Source organism: Triturus cristatus, chromosome 4_2, assembly GCF_964204655.1.
Source record: "Triturus cristatus chromosome 4_2, aTriCri1.1, whole genome shotgun sequence".
NCBI lineage: Eukaryota > Metazoa > Chordata > Amphibia > Caudata > Salamandridae > Triturus > Triturus cristatus.
In genome coordinates, this window is record NC_140586.1 from 53,616,446 (window position 1) to 53,638,503 (window position 22,058).

A 22,058-nucleotide genomic window follows, 5' to 3' on the forward strand; every position below is an offset into this window, starting at 1 on the left:
AACATGCGTCCCCCCCAGCTGAAGGCGGGGAGAGTCACCCATCTCCTTGGGGACTCTCTTCGTCGAGGCGGAAAAAGCGGGACAGGCCATCCGCGTTGGCGTGGTCTTGGCCTGGTCGGTGCTCCACAGTGAAGTCCATTCCCTGCAGGGAAATGGACCAGCGCAAGAGGTTTGGGTTCTCCCCCCGCATCTGCATCAGCCACTGCAGGGGTCGATGGTCGGTTTGTACCCGGAAGTGGGTACCGAAGAGATAGGGCCGGAGCTTTTTGAGGGCCCACGCCACTGCGAAGGCCTCCCTCTCGATGGTGCTCCAGCGCTGTTCTCGGGCCAGGAGACGTCGACTGATGAAGGCCACCGGCTGGTCATGACCTTCGGGGTTTAACTGAGAAAGGACGGCTCCGATGCCGTGGTCGGAGGCGTCGGTCTGTACCACGAATTCCCGACTGTAATCGGGGGCCTGGAGCACAGGGGCGGTGCACAGGGCGGCCTTCAGCTTCTCGAAGGCCGCGTGACAATCGGGGGTCCAGTTAATCCGCTTCGGTTGGTTCTTGGACGTGAGACCCGTGAGGGGCCCCACGATGCTGCCGTAGTCCTTCACGAACCGCCGGTAGTAGCCGGTGAGCCCCAAGAAGGCTCAGACCTCGGTCTGGGTGACGGGGGGCTGCCAGGACTGGATGGCAGCAATCTTAAGTTGTAGCGGGGCCACCAGCCCGCTTCCCACTTGGTGCCCAAGGTAGGTCACAGACCCTTGGCCAATTTGGCACTTGCCGGCCTTAATTGTGAGGCCGGCCCGCTGGAGGGCCTGTAGGACCTCTTGGAGGTGACGGAGGTGGTCGTGCCAGTGGCGGCTGTATACAGCGATATCGTCCAGGTAGGCAGCGCTGAACTCTTCAAGCCCCGCCAAGACCTGGTTCACGAGGCGTTGAAACGTGGCGGGGGCATTCTTCATGCCGAAGGGCATGACCTTGAATTGGTAGTGGCCATCGGGGGTAGAGAAGGCTGACCGTTCCTGAGCCCTGGGTGTGAGGCCGATCTGCCAGTAGCCCGCTGTTAGGTCGAAGATACTGAGGTAGCGGGCGGCCCCCAGCCGGTCGATCAGCTCGTCTGCTCGGGGGATCGGATGAGCGTCGGTCCGGGTGACAGCGTTCAAGCCCCGGTAGTCGACGCAGAATCTCAGTTCAGGTGCGGTGCCGGGGGCAGCGGCTTTGGGAACCAATACAACCGGACTGGCCCAGGGACTGTCCGAGGGTTCGATGACCCCGATTGTGAGCATCTTGGCCACTTCCTCCTGTACGCAGGCCCGTACCCGATCTGGTACGCGGTAGGCCCGGTGTCGGACAGGGGGACTGTCCCCGGTGTCCACGTCGTGCAAACACCAAGGGGTGACCCCGGGGGTGAGGGAGAACAGGGTAGCGAACTGCAGCAGGAGGTTCCGGCAGCCCTGGCGTTGCTCCGAAGTGAGGGCGTCAGAGAGCCGGACCCCGTCCACGGAGCCGTCATTCTCCTGAGTCTTCAGAAGATCCGGGAGGGGTTCGGAGTCTTCCTCTGCCCCACTGTCCGTAGCCATCAGGAGGCTGAGTTCTGAGCGCACAAAGTGTGGTTTGAGTCGGTTGGTGTGGAGGACCCGAAGGGGGTTCCGGGAGGTCCCCAGGTCGATGAGGTAAGTGACGGGACTTTTGCGCTCGACCACTTTGAAGGGCCCCGTCCACTTATCTTGCAAGGCACATGGTTCGGTGGGGGACATCACCCACACTTGTTGTCCCGGCTCGAACTCAACGGAGGAGGCATTGTGATCATACCACCTCTTCATGTCCTCCTGGCTGGCCTCGAGGTTCGCCTTGGCCATCTCTCTGAAGCGCCGGGTCTGATTGCGTAGGGCCAGGAGGTATTTGAAGACGTCTGGAGGGGTCTTTAGGGGGGCCATCTCCCAACCTTCTTTTACTAGGCTGAGGGGCCCTCGCACAGGGTGCCCGTACAGGAGTTCGAAAGGGCTAAAACCGAGGGACTTCTGGGGAACTTCTCGGTAGGCGAAGAGGAGGCACGGGAGTAGTACATCCCACTGGCGACGGAGGGGCTCTTCCAATCCCCCAATCATCCCCTTGAGAGTGCGGTTAAAACGCTCCACTAGTCCGTTCCCTTGGGGGTGATAGGGGGTCGTGAATCTGTAGGTGACCCCGCATTGTTGCCAGAGGGACTTCATGTATTTGGATATAAAGTTCGTGCCTCGGTCGCTGACGACTTCTCGGGGGAAGCCTACCCGGGAGAAGATCCCCATTAGGGCCCGGCCAACCACCGGAGCTGTCACGGTCCGTAGGGGCACCGCCTCGGGGTAGCGGGTGGCATGGTCCACCAGTACTAAGATGAACCTGTGTCCTTGTGCCGTGCGGGGGTCCAGAGGCCCCACAATGTCTATCCCCACCCTCTCGAACGGGGTGGTGACCACAGGGAAGGGTTGCAGAGGGGCTTTCAGCTTCCGACCACTCTTCCCGCTGGCTTGGCATGTGGGGCAAGATCGGCAGTGGTTCAGGACGTCGTTCCTCATTTTCGGCCAGAAAAAGTGGGTCACTAGGCGGCTGTACATTTTGTCCTGGCCCAGGTGTCCAGCCAGGGGGACATCGTGGGCCAGGTTGAGCAGAAAGTCTCTGAAGCGGAGAGGTACCACCAGTACTCGACCGGCCCCCAGCTCGGCGATTCTTTGCTCGCTGTATAGCAGGTCGTTATCCCAGTAGACCCAGTGAGTTCCGGTGGAGTCCCCTGCGTTCTGGGCGCTGGCTTGTTGGCGGAGTCCCTCGAGGGAGGGACAGGTCTTTTGTTCCTGGCGGAACTGTTCTTGGGTGGGCCCCCCTTCTTGACGCCACTGAGCCAGGTCAGGAAGGTCCTGGGGTTGCGCGTCCCCTTCGGTCGTCGGGTCTGGGAGGCTGGCCTCGTCGTTGTCTTCTACTGGGGCGACCGGGGGCGGAGGTGCTGGCCATTCCGGTTCTTCTGATCGGGGGACGGCACGGGCGGCCATGGACCGGGTGGTTATGCAGGCCCAGTCCGGGAGGCCCAGCATCCCCAGGTGCTCTCTTCTCTCAACGGTGGCCCACGGGGAACTCTCGAGGTCATTCCCCAGGAGGCAGTCCACGGGGGCATCGTCCCGGACCGTCACCTTCAACAGGCCGGAGACCCCTCCCCATTCGAATGGGACGCAGGCCATTTGACACATGCTCTCAGAGTTGTCTGCCGAGCGGACGGGGCAGAGAATGTTCGGCAGGATCTGCTCTGGCTTCACCAGGTGACAGCGGACGGCCGTCACACTGGCGCCTGTGTCACGCAAGGCCTCGGCTCGCTGTCCATTAATGGTCACCCACTGACCGTATTTCCTGGTGTTAGCGGGTAGGGGAGCCCGTGGGACCATGTCTCTTCCCCCTAAGCACGCCAGGACCATGGCGGCCGGTTCCCACTCTTGCTGGGCCGGCTCATACTCTTCTGGTTCCTCCGGTAATCGCTCTCCCCCCAGGGCGGCGGCAGCTACCTGGCGGGGCTTGGGTGTTTGGTTCTGCGGGCAGCTCGGGTCATTGGCGTAGTGGCCGACTCGCTGGCATCGGTGGCACGTGACGTTGGCTCGGACCCCAGGACGCCACGGGGGGTTGCCCCGGCTGGCTGGAGGCGGGGTGCTGGCCACGGGTGTTGCTGGCAAGGCGTCTCTCCCTCGCCCCTGGCCCCCTCCTCCTCCCCGAGGACGGTGCTGGCCTTGGTTGCTTCTGTTCTGTTCGTGTGGCCCCCTCCGGCCCACTCGGGTGCTTTCCCATCGGTCAGCTTCGGCGGCGAGCTGCCGGGGGTCAGTCAGCTTACTGTCGAGGAGGTGCTGCCTGAGCTCGACGAAACAGTTGTTCGACAGGTGCTCCCATACCATAAGGTTAAAGAGTTGTTCGTAGGTGGTGACATGGCTCCCCTTGATCCAACCCTCGAAGGCACGGCTGAAATAGTTCACGTATTCTACCCAAGTTGTACCTGGGATCCGGGTGCAATCTCTGAACCTCTGGCGGTACATCTCGGGTGTGAGGCCGTAGCGGGTGAGGAGGGCAGCCTTCATGTGGTCGTAGGACGACATTTGGTGATCTGGGAGCTGCAGTAGGGCATCGCGACCCTCGTTGACAAACCTCCCCCAAAGTCCGGCTCCCCAATCACTTCGGTCGATCCGGTGGGAGGTCATGGCGATCTCGTAGGCTTTAAACCACTGTTGTATGTCGTCTTCTCGGACATACTCGCGGACAACATCCTTGGGGATGTGGACTTTTTTCTCGATTGGCCCCGGGGTGTGTGGTCGCTCAGGCACCCCCAGTTCTTTATTCTGTTTCCGAAGTTCTATCTCCGCTAGTTGGCGCTCGTGCTCGAGCGTTATTTTTTTCTCCTCCAGCTCTCTCTGTCTCTGCTTCTCTTCTCGTTCTTCTCGGAGCCGCATATGCTCGAGGTTGAGTTTCTGTTCCGCTAACTTGAGTTCCCCATCCATCTTGAGTCGTGCCATTTCCAACTCGTGCAATCTGGTTCTTTCTCTTTCTCGGATCTCCTCCTGCGAGAGGCCCGTTCCCCGCTCCTCGGGAGCCGTGGCGTTCCCCTCTGGTGTGATGCTGCTTTGGTCGGAGGGTCCGGCGACCCCAGTTTCTGTCCACGACTCTAGGGCGTGCTTTAGATCATCCTTGGTACTCAGGCCGGTGGTAGCAATGCCAAGTTCTATGCAGAATTGTCTCAGTTCGCGGTGGTTGTATTCTTCTAACTTATCCATTTGGAATTTCTCGGTGGAGCTGCTATCTTTGGCTGACATCGTGTTTTTGTCGTGGGGTGAGCTACTCTCTGTACGATTACGCGTTAATTCGGATCGCGCCGCTGGCCACCAATGTTAGAAAGGGTAGACGGACCGGGAGGGTCGGCCGGGGTCAGGAGGAGAGGTCTCCGGGGAGAGCCGTCTCCAGCGATCGTACAGACAAGTAACTTCCCCCCCCACAGACAGATACCACACACGGATAAGGTTCAGTGTTCTTTATAAGCACTTCTTAAGGTACGGTTGAATGGTACAAGGAGGTCTGGACTCAGGGGTCCCCTCGATTCAAGTCTCTCAAAGTAGGGTAAGGGGTAGCGGGACAGTCTGGTTACCAGTCAGGTAGTTCGGATGAGATGATGACTAGCTCACAATCCTCGAGCTTGGTGGTTTAGTTGGTACGGGCCGCGGCAGCGCCAGCAGGTCCCGGTCGAGATGGTCGGTACACGGTCCGCGGCAGCGCCAGCAGGTCCCGGAAGGATGGTCGATGTACGGTCCGCGGCAGCGCCAGCAGGTCCCGGTGAGGATGGTCGTTACAACGGGCCGCGGCAGCGCCAGCAGGTCCCGACGAGGATGGATGTTGCAGAAGGCCGCGGCAGCGCCAGCAGGCAGGACGATGGGTCACAAGAGCGGGCTACGGCAGCGCCAGTAGTCCGTCAAGGCTGAGTTCTCTCGGTGTCTCTCGACTCCAGGATACAACTGCCTTCCTGCTCCGGAGTTGCCCCAGTTATAGGGCAGGCGCCCTTTGATGTCCGGACCCTCGCATTTGGAGGTCGGAGGGCCCGGGATGAAGGTGTCCAGACACCCAGCAGGGGGTGGAGCCAGCGCCTGGGGGAGCTGGAGGCGATCGGCACCTGGCGGGGGAAGAGCTCTTGACACTTCGTCCTCCCATTGACCTGCCAAGTGGTCCGCTCACCTCCTGGGTGGATGGTGGTGCCGGGATGTCGTGGCCGGCCAGGCCCGGGGTTAGGGTCGGGGCGAGGCCACGCGGCCTCGTGGTGCAGGGCCCAAGATGGCGGCTTGAACCGGCCGGGGGAGCCGGTGGGGCTGGGCCCCGTGATGAGTGGAGGTCCGAGGGCAGAAGATCCGTCGGGAGACGGGGTACAGGTGCTTTCCGTGGGTTATGCCTGGTGGGCCGGAGCTCGGGCCCTGTCGTGCGGGGAGGGAGCAAGCCCTTCGTGTGGCCTGTCCAACAAGCAGCTTAATCCCCATTGCCAACGCTCAATACAGCACAGCAGCGTATTCTGTTACTTTTAGCATTCATATGAACAATGTATCCTCAGAGCGGGTTCGATGCTTATTTGGTCCACCTCTTGACCGCCTCAATTCAGATATGCTATTACAGCACGGAAGATTAAGGTGATCAAGCGAGGGAAGGTACAGGAGGGAGACCTGTAAGAAATAAACAATATGGCTATCACTCACTGTAACACTTTTTTGGCATATCAATATATAGCACTATATTATCATTATCTGTAAAGAAAAAGAAAACCACCTAGAACACTTCATGTTAGTTATAGGCATATCTTTTAAACAGGTGTTTGTGATATCTCATTGGTGAAAGGGAAGGAACTATCTGAAATGAGGTAAGGACCTATATTTTTAAGTATAGTACATTCCTGTATGCTATCTTTTTAGGTATGAACCTTCTTATTTGCATACCCACCTAAAATTATCATGTGCCCCACCTCACACAGTATGATCCTTAATCTCAGGACTCAAGATTCCGGTTAGAAAAACAATAGTACAGATGATGAGTAGGTGCCTTCTATAGAATCTAGAAGCACATACAAAGCAAAGATCCTTTTCCCCCAATTTGCACAATAATGTCATAGAAGGCTATCTGCGTCATAGACCTTCATTCTTCTTTGCCAGGAATTATATCCAAACACGTTTCTAGTTCATGCCCCAATTGTAAACAAATAATATTTGTAAACAAACAGTATTGTTGAATACTCCACAAAAGTCTTGAACTCAATTGCTATAACCGAAAGATCTGCAGCGCTTAATAGTCACACGGACGACCGTACAAAAGGCCGGATTGTGGAGCGACCTCAACAGTATCCCACTTTTAACCACGGTTAAAGACGCCAGGCAGCAACTCCAGCGAACCGGGCGGCTTATTCGGGGAATGTTCTCTGAAGGACATACGAACAACAGATGTCCGAATTAAAGCATACTGCAAAAATAGTGCAAAGCGCACCCTTACCCAATACCACACTCGGGAAACTTCTTGCGGTAACAGCCAAACGATCCAGACACACGGATCAAATATTCTGCCCGCGTTCTTCGCTACTGCAGGGGGCCCCTCACGCGTGGGCCCCCCCAGCCATTGGGGGGGCCCTCGCGCATGGGCCCCCGCCATTGGGGGGGCTCTCGCGCGTGGGCACCCCCCAGCTATTGGGGGGGCCCCTCGCGCATAGGGCCCCCCCAGCCATTGGGGGGGGCCCCTCGTGCATAGGGCCCCCCCAGCCATTGGGGGGGCCCCTCGCGCGTAGGGCCCCCCCAGCCATTGGAGGGGCCCCTCGCGCGTAGGGCCCCCCCAGCCATGGGGGGGGGGCCCTCGCGCGTAGGGCCCCCCTAGCCATTGGGGGGGGCCCCTCGCGCGTAGGGCCCCCCCAGCCATTTGGGGGGGCCCCTCGCGCGTAGGGCCCCTCCCCCTGCCATTGGGGGGGGGCCCTCGCGCGTAGGGCCCCTCCCCCTGCCATTGGGGGGGCCCCTTGCGCGTAGGGCCCCTCCCCCTGCCATTGGGGGGGGGGCCCCTCGCGCGTAGGGCCCCTCCCCCAGCCATTGGGGGGCCCCTCGCGCGGAGGGGCCCCCCCCGCCATTGGGGGGGCCCCTCACGCGTGGGCCCCCCCCCCAGCCATTGGGGGGCTCCTCGCGCGTGCCCCCCCAATGCCCCTGGCCATGGGGGGCCCCACGTGCGTGACCCCCCCCCTGGCCATGGGGGGCCCTACGCGCGTGATCCCTCCGGCTATTGGGGGGAGGGGGCCCACGCGCGTGAAGAAGTTGAAAGTGCTTATAAAGCGCGCTGTGACCATGCGGTTTCCTGGCGTTAGAGGATTACATGAGTCAGACAGTGAGGGGGATCAGTGAGAGGGGAAGGCTAGAGTGAATAGGTGAGTCTTGAGTGCATTCCTGAAGGATGGGTAAGAGGTAATGGATCTGATGGGAAATGGGAGGTCATTCCAAAAGCGGGGGGCAAGGACAGGGAACCTAGTACCACCTGCTCTCGACTTGCGAAAACGGGGAATGATAAGGAGAGCCTGACTGGAAGAACGGAGGGTACGGCTGGGTATGTAAGGAGTGATCAGCGAGTTGATGAAGAGAGGGGCAGTGTGGGCACGAGCCATAAAGACTGCAACCCATTTTGAAGAGGGTACGGTACATAATGGGGAGCCAGTGAAGGGATTTAAGAAGGGGGGAGGCGTGATGAAATTTAGGGAGCTGGTGGATGAGGCGAGCCGCCTGATTCTGGATGGTTTGAAGGCGTCGCAGCTCGTATGCGGGGACACCCGCATAAAGACAGTTACCATAGTCTATGCAGGAGAGAACCATGGCTAAAACAATTATTTTGAGAGCATCTACAGAAAAAAAACGGGAAATCTTACGGATAATTCGTAAAGCGAGGAAACATGAGTGTTGGACAGGCCACACGAAGGGCTTGCGCCCTCCCCGCATGACAGGGCCCAAGCCCCGGCCCCCCAGGCGCGGCCCACGAGAATCACCCGCACCCCGTCTCCCGACGGAACTCCTGCCCCCGGACCTCCCTGTAGCACGGGCCCAAGCCACCACCGGCTCCCTCGGCCGGGTCAAGCCGCCATCTTGGGCCCTGCGCCACGAGGCCGCGTGGCCTCCCCCCGACCCTAACCCTGGGCCTGGCCGGCCCCGACATCCCGGCACCACCATCCACCCAGGAGGTGAGCGGATCACTTGGCAGGTCAATGGGAGGACGAAGTGCCAAGGACTCTCCCCCGCCAGGTGACGATCGCCTCCAGCTCCCCCAGGCACCGGCTCCACCCCCTGCTGGGTGTCTGGACACCTTCATCCCGGACCCTCCGACCCCCCAAGTGCGAGGGTCCGGACATCAAAGGGCACCTGCCCTATAACTGGAGCAGCTGCGGAGCAGGAAGGCAGTTGTATCCTGGAGTCGAGAGACACCGAGAGAACTCAGCCTTGACGGACTACTGGCGCTGCCGTAGCCCTATCTTGTGATCTATCGTCCTGCCTGCTGGCGCTGCCGCGGCCTTCTGCAACATCCATCCTCGTCGGGACCTGCTGGCGCTGCCGCGGCCCGTTGTAACGACCATCTTCACCGGGACCTGCTGGCGCTGCCGCGGACCGTACATCGACCATCTTCTCTGGGACCTGCTGGCGCTGCCGCGGCCCGTGTATCGACCATCTTCACTGGGACCTGCTGGCGCTGCCGCGGCCCGTACCAGCTAGACCACCTAAGCTTGAGGATTGTGAGCTACCCACCATACCACCTCAACTACCAGACTGGTAACCAGACTGTCCCGCTACCCCCTTTCCCATCTTGAGAGACTTGAATCGAGGGGACCCCTGAGTCCAGACCTCCTTGTACCTTTTCATCGTACCTTAAGAAGTGCTTATAAAGAACGCTAACTCATCTCCTTGTGTGGTATCTGTCTGTGGGGGGGGGAAGTTATTTGTCTGTACGATCGCTGGAGACGGCTCTCCCCGGAGACCTCTCCCCTTGTCCTCGGCCGACCCTCCCGGTCCGTCTAACATTGGTGGCCAGCGGCGCGATCCGAATCAACGCGTAATCGTACAGAGAGTAGCTCACCCCACGACAAAACCACGATGTCAGCTAAAGATAGCGGTTCCACTGAAAAGTTCCAAATGGATAAGTTGGAAGAGTATAACCACCGCGAACTTAAACAATTCTGCATGGAACTAGGCATTGCTACCACCGGCCTGAGTACCAAAGAGGATTTGAAGCGCGCCCTTGAGTCGTGGGCAGAAACTGGGATCACCGGATCCTCCGACCAAAACAGTGTCGCACCACAGGGGAACGCCACGGCTCCCGAGGAGAGGGGAACGGGCCTCTCGCAGGAGGAGATCCAGGAAAGAGAAAGGACCAGATTACACGAGTTGGAAATGGCACGACTCAAGATGGACGGTAAACTAAAGTTAGCCGAGCAGAAACTAAATCTAGAGCATCTGCGGCTCCGAGAGGAGCGAGAAGAAAAACAGAGACAGAGAGAGCTTGAGGAAAAAAGAATAACACTCGAACACGAACGCAAACTGGCGGAAATAGAACTTCGGAAACAGAATAAAGAGACGGGGGTGCCTGAGCGACCGCACACCCCAGGGGCAACCGAGAAAAAAGTCCACATCCCCAAGGATGTTGTCCGAGAGTATGTCCGAGAAGACGACATACAACAGTGGTTCAAAGCCTACGAGATCGCCATGACCTCCCACCGGATCGACCGGAGTGATTGGGGGGCTGGACTATGGGGGAGGTTCGTCAACGAAGGTCGCGATGCCCTGTTGCAGCTCCCAGATCACCAAATGTCGTCCTACGACCACATGAAGGCTGCCCTCCTCACCCGCTACGGCCTCACACCCGAGATGTACCGCCAGAGGTTCAGAGATTGCACCCGGATCCCGGGTACAACTTGGGTGGAGTACGTAAACTATTTCAGCAGAGCCTTCGAGGGGTGGATCAAGGGGAGCCATGTAACGACCTACGAACAACTCTTTAACCTCATGGTATGGGAACACCTGTCGAACAACTGCTTCGTCGAGCTCAGGCAGCACCTCCTCGACAGTAAATTGACCGACCCCCGGCAGCTCGCCGCTGAAGCTGACCGATGGGAGAGCACCCGAGTGGGCCGGAGAGGACCGCACGAGCAGAACCGAAGCAACCAAGGCCAGCACCGTCCTCGGGGAGGAGGAGGAGGCCAGGGGCGAGGGAGAGACACCCTCCCGGCAACACCCGTGGCCAGCACCCCGCCCCCGGCCGGCCGGGGAAACCCCCCGATGCGTCCAGGGTTCCGAGCCAATGTCACGTGCCACCGATGCCAGCGAGTCGGCCATTACGCCAATGACCCGAGCTGCCCGCAGAACCAAACACCCAAGCCCCGCCAGGTAGCTGCCGCCGCCCTGGGGGAAGAACGACTGTCAGAGGAACAGGAAGAGTATGAGCCGGCCCAGCAAGAGTGGGAACCGGCCGCCATGGTTCTAGCGTGCCTAGGGGGAAAAGACATAGTCCCGCGGGCTCCCCTACCCGCCAACACCAGGAAATATAGCCAGTGGGTGACCATTAATGGGCATCGGGCCGAGGCCTTACGTGACACAGGCGCCAGTGTGACGGCCGTCCGCTGTCACCTGGTGAAACCCGAGCAGATCCTGCCGAACATTCTCTGCCCCGTCCGCTCAGCTGACAATTCCGAAAGTCTGTGTCAAATGGCCTGCGTCCCCTTCGAATGGGGAGGGGTCTCCGGCCTGTTGAAAGTGACGGTCCGGGATGATGCCCCCGTGGACTGCCTCCTGGGGAATGACCTTGAGAGTTCCCAATGGGCCACCGTCGAGAGAAGAGAGCACCTGGGGATGCTGGGCCTCCCGGACTGGGCCTGCGTAACCACCCGGTCCAGGGCAGCCCGTGCCGTTCCCCGACCAGAAGAACCGGAATGGCCAGCACCTCCGCCCCCGGTCGCCCCAGTAGAAGACAACGATGAGGCCAACCCCCCGGAGCCAACGACCGAAGGGGACGCGCACCTCCAGGACGTCCCCGGCCTGGCTCAGTGGCGTCAAGAAGGGGGGCCCACCCAAGAACAGTTCCGCCAGGAGCAAAAGACTTGCCCCTCCCTCGAGGGACTCCGCCAACAAGCCAGCGCCCAGAGCGCAGGGGACTCCACCGGAACTCACTGGGTCTACTGGGAGAACGACCTGCTATACAGCGAACAGAGGATCGCAGAGCTAGTGGCCGGTCGAGTACTGGTGGTACCTCTCCGCTTCAGAAACTTCCTGCTCAATCTGGCCCACGATGTCCCCCTGGCTGGACACCTGGGCCAAGACAAAACTTACAGTCGCCTAGTGACCCACTTTTTCTGGCCGAAGATGCGGAACGACGTCCTGAACCACTGCCGGTCCTGCCCCACGTGCCAGGCCAGCGGGAAGAGTGGCCGTAAGCTGAAGGCCCCTCTACAACCCTTCCCGGTGGTCACCACCCCGTTCGAGAGGGTAGGAATAGACATTGTGGGGCCTCTGGACCCCCGCACGGCACAAGGACATAGGTTCATCCTAGTACTGGTGGATCACGCCACCCGCTACCCCGAGGCGGTGCCTCTACGAACAGTAACAGCTCCGGTGGTTGGCCGGGCCCTAATGGGGATCTTCTCCCGGGTGGGCTTTCCCCGAGAAGTCGTCAGCGACCGAGGCACGAACTTCATCTCCAAATACATGAAGTCCCTCTGGCAACAGTGCGGGGTCACCTACCGATTCACGACCCCCTATCACCCCCAAGGGAACGGACTAGTGGAGCGATTCAACCGCACTCTCAAGGGGATGATTGGGGGATTGGAAGAGCCCCTCCGTCGCCAGTGGGATGTACTACTCCCGTGCCTCCTCTTCGCCTACCGGGAAGTTCCCCAGAAGTCCCTCGGTTTTAGCCCCTTCGAACTCCTGTACGGGCACCCTGTGCGAGGGCCCCTCAGCCTCGTCAAAGAAGGTTGGGAGATGGCCCCCCTAAAGACCCCTCCAGACGTCTTCAAGTACCTTCTGGCCCTACGTAATCAGACCCGGCGCTTCAGGGAGATGGCCAAGGCGAACCTCGAGGCCAGCCAGGAAGACATGAAGAGATGGTATGATCACAATGCCTCCTCCGTCGAGTTCGAACCTGGACAACAAGTGTGGGTGATGTCCCCCACCGAACCATGTGCCTTGCAAGATAAGTGGACGGGGCCCTTCAAGGTGGTCGAACGCAAAAAGCCCCGTCACTTACCTCATCGACATGGGGACCACCCGGAACCCCCTTCGGGTCCTCCACACCAACAGACTCAAACCACACTTTGTGCGCTCAGAACTCAGCCTCCTGATGGCTACAGACAGTGGGGCGGAAGAAGACTCCGAGCCTCTCCCTGATCTCCTGAAGACTCAGGAGAAAGACGGTTCCGTGGACGGGGTCCGGCTCTCCGATGCCCTCACCCCAGAGCAACGCCAGGGCTGCCGGGACCTCCTGCTGCGGTTCGCTTCACTGTTCTCCCTCACTCCCGGTGTCACCCCTTGGTGCTTGCACGACGTAGACACCGGGGACAGTCCCCCTGTCCGGCACCGGGCCTACCGCGTACCAGATCGGGTACGGGCCTGCATACAAGAGGAAGTGGCCAAAATGCTCACGATCGGGGTCATCGAGCCCTCGGACAGTCCCTGGGCCAGTCCAGTTGTATTGGTCCCCAAAGCCGCTGCCCCCGGCACCACACCTGAACTGAGATTCTGCGTCGACTACCGGGGCTTGAACGCTGTCACCCGAACCGACGCTCATCCTATCCCCAGAGCGGATGAATTGATCGACCGGCTGGGGGCCGCCCGCTACCTCAGTATCTTCGACCTAACAGCGGGCTACTGGCAGATCGGTCTCACACCCCGAGCTCAAGAACGATCCGCCTTCTCTACCCCCGATGGCCACTACCACTTCAAGGTCATGCCCTTTGGCATGAAGAACGCCCCCGCTACATTTCAACGTCTTGTGAACCAGGTCTTGGCGGGGCTTGAAGAGTTCAGCGCTGCCTACCTGGACGATATCGCGGTATACAGCCGCCACTGGTCCGACCACCTCCTCCACCTCCAGGAGGTCCTACAGGCCCTCCAGCGGGCCGGCCTCACGATTAAGGCCGGCAAATGCCAAATTGGTCAAGGGTCCGTGACCTACCTGGGGCACCAGGTGGGGAGCGGGCTGGTGGCCCCACTGCAACTTAAGATTGCTGCCATCCAGTCCTGGCAGCCCCCCGTCACTCAGACCGAAGTCCGAGCCTTCTTGGGGCTCACCGGCTACTACCGGCGGTTCGTGAGGGACTACGGCAGCATTGTGGGGCCCCTCACGGGTCTCACGTCCAAGAACCAACCAAAGCGGATTAACTGGACCCCCGATTGTCAAGCGGCCTTCGAAAAGCTGAAGGCCGCCCTGTGCACCGCCCCTGTGCTCCAGGCCCCCGATTACAGTCGGGAATTCATAGTACAGACAGACGCCTCTGACCACGGCATCGGAGCGGTTCTTTCCCAAGTGAACCCCGAGGGTCATGACCAGCCGGTGGCCTTCATCAGCCGACGTCTCCTGGGCCGAGAACAGCGCTGGAGCACCATCGAGAGGGAGGCCTTCTGTTCTGCTTGGGTTTTCGGATCGGGTGGAACCCGCTCTACAGAGCCCTTCTGACCCAAAACAGAACGTTACCCCCTCCCTAGGGTCTTTTTACACCCAAATAACCACATATATACGTACCACCTAAGGACAGGGAATTCCTATTATATATATATATCAAGACCTCACAGCCTCGCAATCTCAGCAACCACAGTCTCGCGGCCTTAGGCAGACCCAGAATCTCCTACCCATTCGGCAGCGACACACACACGATCTCGCGACCTCAGTCAGGTCCAGAATCTCCTACCCATTCGGTAGCGACACACAAAGTCTCGCGACCTCAGTCAGGTCCAGAATCTCCTACACATTCGGCAGCAACACACAAAGTCTCGCGACCTCAGTCAGGTCCAGAATCTCCTACCCATTCGGCAGCGACACACACACGATCTCGCGGCCTCAGTCAGACCCAGAATCTCCTACCCATTCGGCAGCGACACACACGATCTCGCGGCCTCAGTCAGACCCAGAATCTCCTACCCATTCGGCAGCGACACACACGATCTCGCGGCCTCAGTCAGACCCAGAATCTCCTACCCATCCGGTAGCAACACACAAAGTCTCGCGACCTCCGTCAGGTCCAGAATCTCCTACCCATTCGGCAGCGACACACACACGATCTCGCGGCCTCAGTCAGACCCAGAATCTCCTACCTACACGGCAGCCTTAGCACGAGCTCATCCTATTATTACTGCGGTACACAACAGGGGAATCGGGGTTACCATATATCAGATCACACAAAGACTATTAGTTGAGCACAGCCTGTTCTCTAGTTCGAGGGGCTTGTTTTCCCCCTCATCCAGTTACCACTTACCTGACCAGGATTAACCTCTGTTCATTTTAAGGCAACTCTGACTAAAGAATAGGCTATCCTCCTATACAAAAGTACACAACACATGCTAACGTATAACAAGCTAAATACTTTATTTAAATGCCACATGCACATTCGCAGAATACATTATATATATAGACAACCTGCAAGGAAAGTGAAAGGTTAAGTTGTATACTCTAAAGAAAAAGGGGTCGACTTCACCTTTATGGTACGTAGCCCGTGCTCAATGGTCATCTAGGTTCCCTTCTCGTCTATGCCTCGGCTTAGCCTGGAAGTCACCCCTCTGCAGTTGTGGGTCTGCTCCCTTCTCCCTCTCCGAGTCACTGGAACCTCGTCCTTATCGGCTACTCTCTCCTCTTTGGATTCAAGTTCATCATCAGTCTTCCCTGGAATAAGTAATAGCTCTTCTGCTAACGGCCAGATGCCGCCTATGGTCTAGAAGCAAGTGCCCTTATCTCACTCAGACTTTCACTAATATAGAAGTGCATTCCCTCATGGAAATTTCCAGCTCGAAACCTGCCGCCCACCGAATTCCTGTACCTCCCCGTACCAAGGACACTTTCCCAGCCGGCCGGCCTGATGTAGTGTCTTCGGCATGAAGAAAAATACAATCCTTCGATAAGGGCCGGCCTGAACCGGTTCTCTCCGAGCGAATAACACCTCATAACTAAAACATCCCCCTCCCTCTGGAAAGGTCCCGGGCTGCCGGAGCAGAAAGAAAGATGAAGTCTCTCCCGTTTGAGGCCTACCAGGCCTGAATTCAACACAGCTCCATGAAACAACCTCACTATAGGGCAAATTATCCTCAAGGCTAACGAATCTATTCCCTAGGCTATGTATATAGGCCCTGAGCTAAGGGTAGGAGCACGGGATGGTGTCACAAGTGTCTAATAGATAGGCCCTACTCACTACTCCAGTCCTTAGACTCGGATGGAAAGAGACTGAAGTCATATGGATTGCCCTGCAACACCGGAAGGCCGGGAAAATCGAGCAGTACATTCCACCCTTGACTTCAGTCTATTATATATATACTAAATGGAACTAACATCTGTGGAAGAATAATATGAAACAAAACTAACTGATCTATGTCTAGTACCAGATGTGCAGAATTGAAGCAGTGAAGGGATACACTGAATAAAACAACAGATAGAAATTAAAACAACAAGAGCAATCAAAATGCCACCTAATGTGTGGCGTAGCATATTCATGTCTGGCAACCAGTTAAAGAGCCAGTCAAACCAGCTCTGATCAATGTGTTTCCTAACTTCATTAGTTAGGTCATGCAATTTATCTATGTGTGCACGAATGGATTGTGTATGATCAGATAAGTTAAAACAGCAGAGGCCTTCAAAGTCCGAGCATCCATGTCCATGTTTAAGCAGAAGATAATCAATGGCTGCTCTATTTTGCAAGATGGCTCTACGTTCACCCTGGGCGTCTAATAGTAAGTCAGATAAGACTGTGGAAGTATGATTAATAGATTTGACCATCCAGCAAGCCATTTTCCCAATGGATTTAGCATTATAAACCGCCAAAGCAGGGACACTAATAATTGAAACAGCTAGACTAAGATATTCAGACTTGGAATATAAATGCAAAGACGAGTCACAATCCTCCTGTAACGTAGTTGTATCTCGGAGCACACGAGAGTTGGCATTTGGATGTGATGAGAACATAAGTAAACTGAGTCTAGTAATGGCACACGGGCCTCCGGAAATGTTCGCAGGGACATAGGGCCAGGAAGTATTACCACATGAGAAAAGCCATCCGGCAGGTAGCGATATTGCACGATAGTGACTGGGAGTAACTACCAAACTATTGCAAGTCATATTGTTCTGGACTGAAACACATGTGGTCGGTGTCCTCTGGAAACACAGAGTTCGTTCATGAGATGTGAGAACAGTGGCGCCTCTTAACTTGAGACGTAGACATTCAGAAATTGCATTAGGATTACATGTGAGGAAAAAGCATAGATCACCTTGTGTAATGTTATACGTAGTTATTTGGGATTGGATGGGAAGTTGCTCATTCGGCAGTTCAGTACATAAAGGACAATATGCATGGGTAGCAAAATCACCCAGAATAATATTCGGACGAGCCTTTGAAACATTAAAGATGCTTATTAACGTCTCCAGCGAGGCGGGGACAGCAACTAGGCACGTCGCTAAGATATCGTGCACAGATCTCATCGGTGTCAAACAGAAGTGAGGGGCATCAGTTACTCTTTTCGCCAGCAGTGTCCAAAAGTTCGATGACGAGTCCCACGCATTGAAGGAACGCAACACTCTGGTTCCCAATTCATCCCGGGTTACTGGGATCCCTTCTCTCTCTCCGAAGTAGACCGAACGGTGTCCAGTACCGACACATCCTGCAGCAACAATCCAAAGAATGATCTGAAAAAGAACCAAACACAGGCATTAATCATTCTCGTAAATAACATTTATTAGCTGGGACAGCTTCCCAGCTATCTTTCCCTGGCCTCATAACCAAAATGGTATTATCCTGACCGGTGGCAATAACCTCTGCTTGTTCAGGGGGATTCTTAGGCGATTGCACCCAAATCTTGGCTCCAGGGTTATCCGTAGAGCCAAAGCCTTTCTGGCCTCGTACAGTTAGCAAAGTTGGGGCAGTGCCTTTCATTATTTCACCACTGAAAACAGGCATAATGAGTAATTGAGCCACTCGGTCGGTGCGGTGTATCAGCAAGTCATTCTCACTGCTATTTAGAAGAAGTACCTTAATCTCTCCCTGATAGTCGCTGTCAATTACCCCTCCAAGTACCTGGATGCCTTTTACAGCCAGCCCCGATCTAGGGGCGATCAATCCAAAATTCCCCGGTGGTATATGAATACCAACACCGGTAGCAATGATGACCCGATTTTTGCTTTTTAGAACGGTGTCATCCATGGCATGCAAATCTAAGCCTGCCGACCCTGGGGTCGCTCTGCATGGAGCCAGAGCTCCGGAAGTAATTTCCCAATACATCACAGTTTCATTAATTACATTAGGCATAGTCTCAACCTTTGGGGGGAACAAACGCATAAGTGGAGATTCAGCATTTAAAAAAGGACGATTATTCAGAATCAATAGTGCTTGGGGTAAAAAGTCTCGCCAATTTTTATACTTGTCATCTGTTAACTTTCGTAACTGATCCTTTAGCAGGCCATTCAATCTCTCCACCAGGCCTGAGGCCTGCGGGTAGTAAGGTATATGAAAGATCCATTTGATATTATTTTCCGCACAGAATTCCTGTACCAATCTTCCACGAAAATGGGATGCATTATCAGATTGAATTTGGAATGGCACACCATAATACATCATAATCAATTCTAATGTTTTAATGGTATTCAATTGGGTGGCTTGCTTACATGGAAAAGCTACTAGCAAACCACTATATGTATCGACAATTGTGCAAACATATTGGCAATTTCTGCTCATGGGAAGGGGTCCGATGTAATCAATCTGCCAGATTTGAGCGGGCAATTTCCCGCGATGTAAATGACCTCTAACAATTTGGGGTACTTTACGCTGTCTGATATGCTGACAGACGGGACAATGTAAAATAACATTTTTGATTAGGTCTAGGGGAATATAAATTCCTCTATCAGCAGCCCACCTGCTAGTGGCCTTCTCTCCAAAGTGTCCTGCCTTCTGGTGTGCCCATTTCGCCAATCCCGCAATATCAGGATCTTGTCTGTCCACCACTGCCTCGGCAATTTTAGATTGCTCATCTGCAATGTTATGAAAAAGTTTGTCAAGAGAATCTATTGGGGTGTGAGCATCCACATGGAAGATGGTAACAGTACTCTGTGGGAGCATTTCCCAAATCTCTTGCCATAACTCTTTTCCCCATAACTCTTTGGAGTGTAACCTCCAATTATGGGAATGCCAGGTCGGTAACCAAACGGCCAGTCCATTGGCAGTGGACCAGGAGTCGGTGAAAATATGGCATACACCAGGTAACTCCTGTTTCAAAACTTGATAAACGGCATAGAGCTCTGCGAACTGACTACTCTTCCCTTCACCAGTTGTGCTCAACAGTTTCTGTGTGATCGGATTATAAGACACCGCCTTCCAGTGCCGTGTAGTTCCAATAAATTTTGCTGACCCATCTGTGAACCACACATGGTTCCTGTCCTCGACGGACAAATCATCAAAAGGTTTACCCCACTTGACAGGAGACTCCTGTTCTAAAGGTACAGAACACTCACTCTCAGTCTCAGTCGATGGTGCTTGCGCCACTTGCTCATGTAAAGACGCAACTCCTTTCGGACCCACACGTGCCCTGTCTTGTATGTACCATTTCCATTTAATCACACTCGCCTCCTGAGCATGCCCAATTCGATGAGTTTTTGGTGAACTCAAAACCCACTGCATAATAGGAATTTCAGGACGCAAGAATATGTCATGTCCCAATGTTAATTGCTCGGTATCCACCAAAGCCCAATAACAAGCAAGTAGCTGTTTCTCAAAGGGTGTATAACGCTCACCAGCATCAGGTAGCTTTTTGGTCCAAAACCCTAATGGTACTTTGCACCTGCCTTGTTTCTGCCACAGACTCCAGTTTGCATAAGGGCCTTGCACAGACACATTCAAATCCACATCACCATCACGTACAGGCCAGAGATCCATAGCATGTTGAATTGCCTCTTTCGCCAGACTAAATGCATCTTGCTGTTGCTTACCCCATTCAAATGCATTCTTTTTACGTGTAACTCGGTACAAAGGGGCCAATATTTGACTCAAATGAGGAATATGCTGGCGCCAAAAACCGAACAAACCAATGAATCTTTGGGCTTCCTTCCTATTCCTCGGAACCGAAAAATCAAGAATTTTCTGTTTAACTTGAGGGATCACCTCGCGGTGTCCCTCATGCCAATTAATACCTAAAAATTTTACAGCTTGAGACGGACCTTGTAATTTGTCCGGGTTGATCTCCCAACCTTTCCCACGCAGACACTCAATGACTCTATCTAATTGTGTCTGAACATCCTCTTGTGTTTCGCCTTGGATCAAAACATCATCAATATAATGACATATCTGGATTTTGGGATGAACTGGTACCTCAATCAAGTGTTCTGCCACCAGCCGGTGACAAATCGTAGGACTATGCACATAGCCCTGAGGAAGACTTCTGAACGTCATCTGACGCCCATTCCACGTAAAACTGAACTGTTCCTGACACTCAGGGGCAATTGGAATAGAAAAGAAAGCATTAGCAATATCGATGGACGCATACCATGTACCTGGATGTGTTTGGATTCTTTCAATCAGGGTGATAACATCCGGTACTGCAGCAGTCAAAGAGGGCGTGTGTTTGTTCAATTCTCGATAATCAACAGTCATGCGCCAAGAATTATCACTCTTACGCACCGGCCAAACAGGATTATTCCAAGCAGAAGTAACTGGAGTTATAACGCCTGCATCAACCAACTCCTGAATGGTGGTACTAATCTCTTCATGACCACCCGGAATACGATACTGCTTCTGACAAACCACTTTGGTCGCCTGGGGAACTTGTATGGGGGGCATCCTTAAACGACCAACCCGTATAGGTCTGGACGAAATATAATGCGTCGTTCCAAATTGGTAACACCCATCATCAAGATGCAATGTCATTCCCTTCAAAATATCAATTCCAATTATGAATTCTAGAAGTGGCACCACTAATACAGAATATTCCTTTCTAGGGATTCTACCTATTCTCATTTCAAGCAAAGTTTGAACTGCAGGGGTTTCCTTTCCTCCTAATCCGGTAATAGTGAAAGGCTGCCCTGTAAATTTCTTTGATTTTCCATGAATAAGATTGGCCTCCGCTCCTGTATCAACTAATGCTCGGGCCCTTTGGATATTACGATGTCTCCAAAAAATATCAATATCTACATAGGGTCTATTATCTCTGTGAGCCCATCTGTGTACCGGAGCTTGACCTATTTCCTAGTCATTCTTACTGCATTCTGTGTACCAGGACAAATCAGGATAAAGACTCTCTCGTTTCTTAGGTATCGGTACCTCCTGTTCATATCCATCTCTATTACGAAATGGATTCCTGTCCTCTACATTGCACTGCGAATTTCGATCGGCCAAACTGTATCGATCCTCCCTCCTTCTCAATTCAGGGGATTGATCCCTATCATCTCTACGTCTGCTGTAAGCATGATCATTTCTCCCCCTTTCCTTTTCCCCCTCTCTCTCCCTGTCCCGCTCTCGACGAGGGGACAGATCACGTACAGGACGCCGATCATCACGACGATCAAAGCGCCCACGGCGATCATCATCACCGCTACCATCAGAACAACCACGATCACACTCAGTCGTCCGAACACGCCGGGCACCCTCCTTCCGGTCCAAGCCCCGTTTGCGAAACATTTCCCACAAACGAGCAGTAGTCTCACCATCAATATCCTCCCGACGCACACCATCAGCCAAAAGACCAGTAAAGATATCACGTCTAGTAAATTTATATTCACCAGGAGTACGAGTGTCAGACCGAGACTGACGTTCAGGTTTAAACCACTCACCCAACTCACCGAGTTGGCGTACCGACTCCAACACCGTAGATAGTACATTACCAGTCTGGTTAATCAACAAAGTCATCATGACCTGCTTGTAGGCAACAGGAGAAGAGCGAATGATACGATTCCGCACCGAAGAAGTCAACAACCCATCAAGCAACCTGTCAGCAGTGCCCAGAAAAATAGCCGTTTTCATCACTTCCTCCTTAAGACGTTGCGCAGCATCACGCAAGGTATACCACGGCTTGTCATTGACAGGCCAGTCAGATTCAGTAGGATACTTCAAATTGCAACCTTCAGTCGCCAATTGGAGCAAAGAAATTTGACCACCACCATTATAGTTACGAAAATGATCTTGCACAGTAGAATCCAAAGTCAAAGAACAAAACTTCAAACAATCGCCAGTATCCAACATAATACCAGCAGCGCCTAGTTCATAAAGGCGCACCATCCACGTGAGCAAAGCCTCACCAGTCCGCTGCCGAAAGCGTTACAAAATATCACTAATTTCTTGCTGGGTAAAATCTTCCAAGC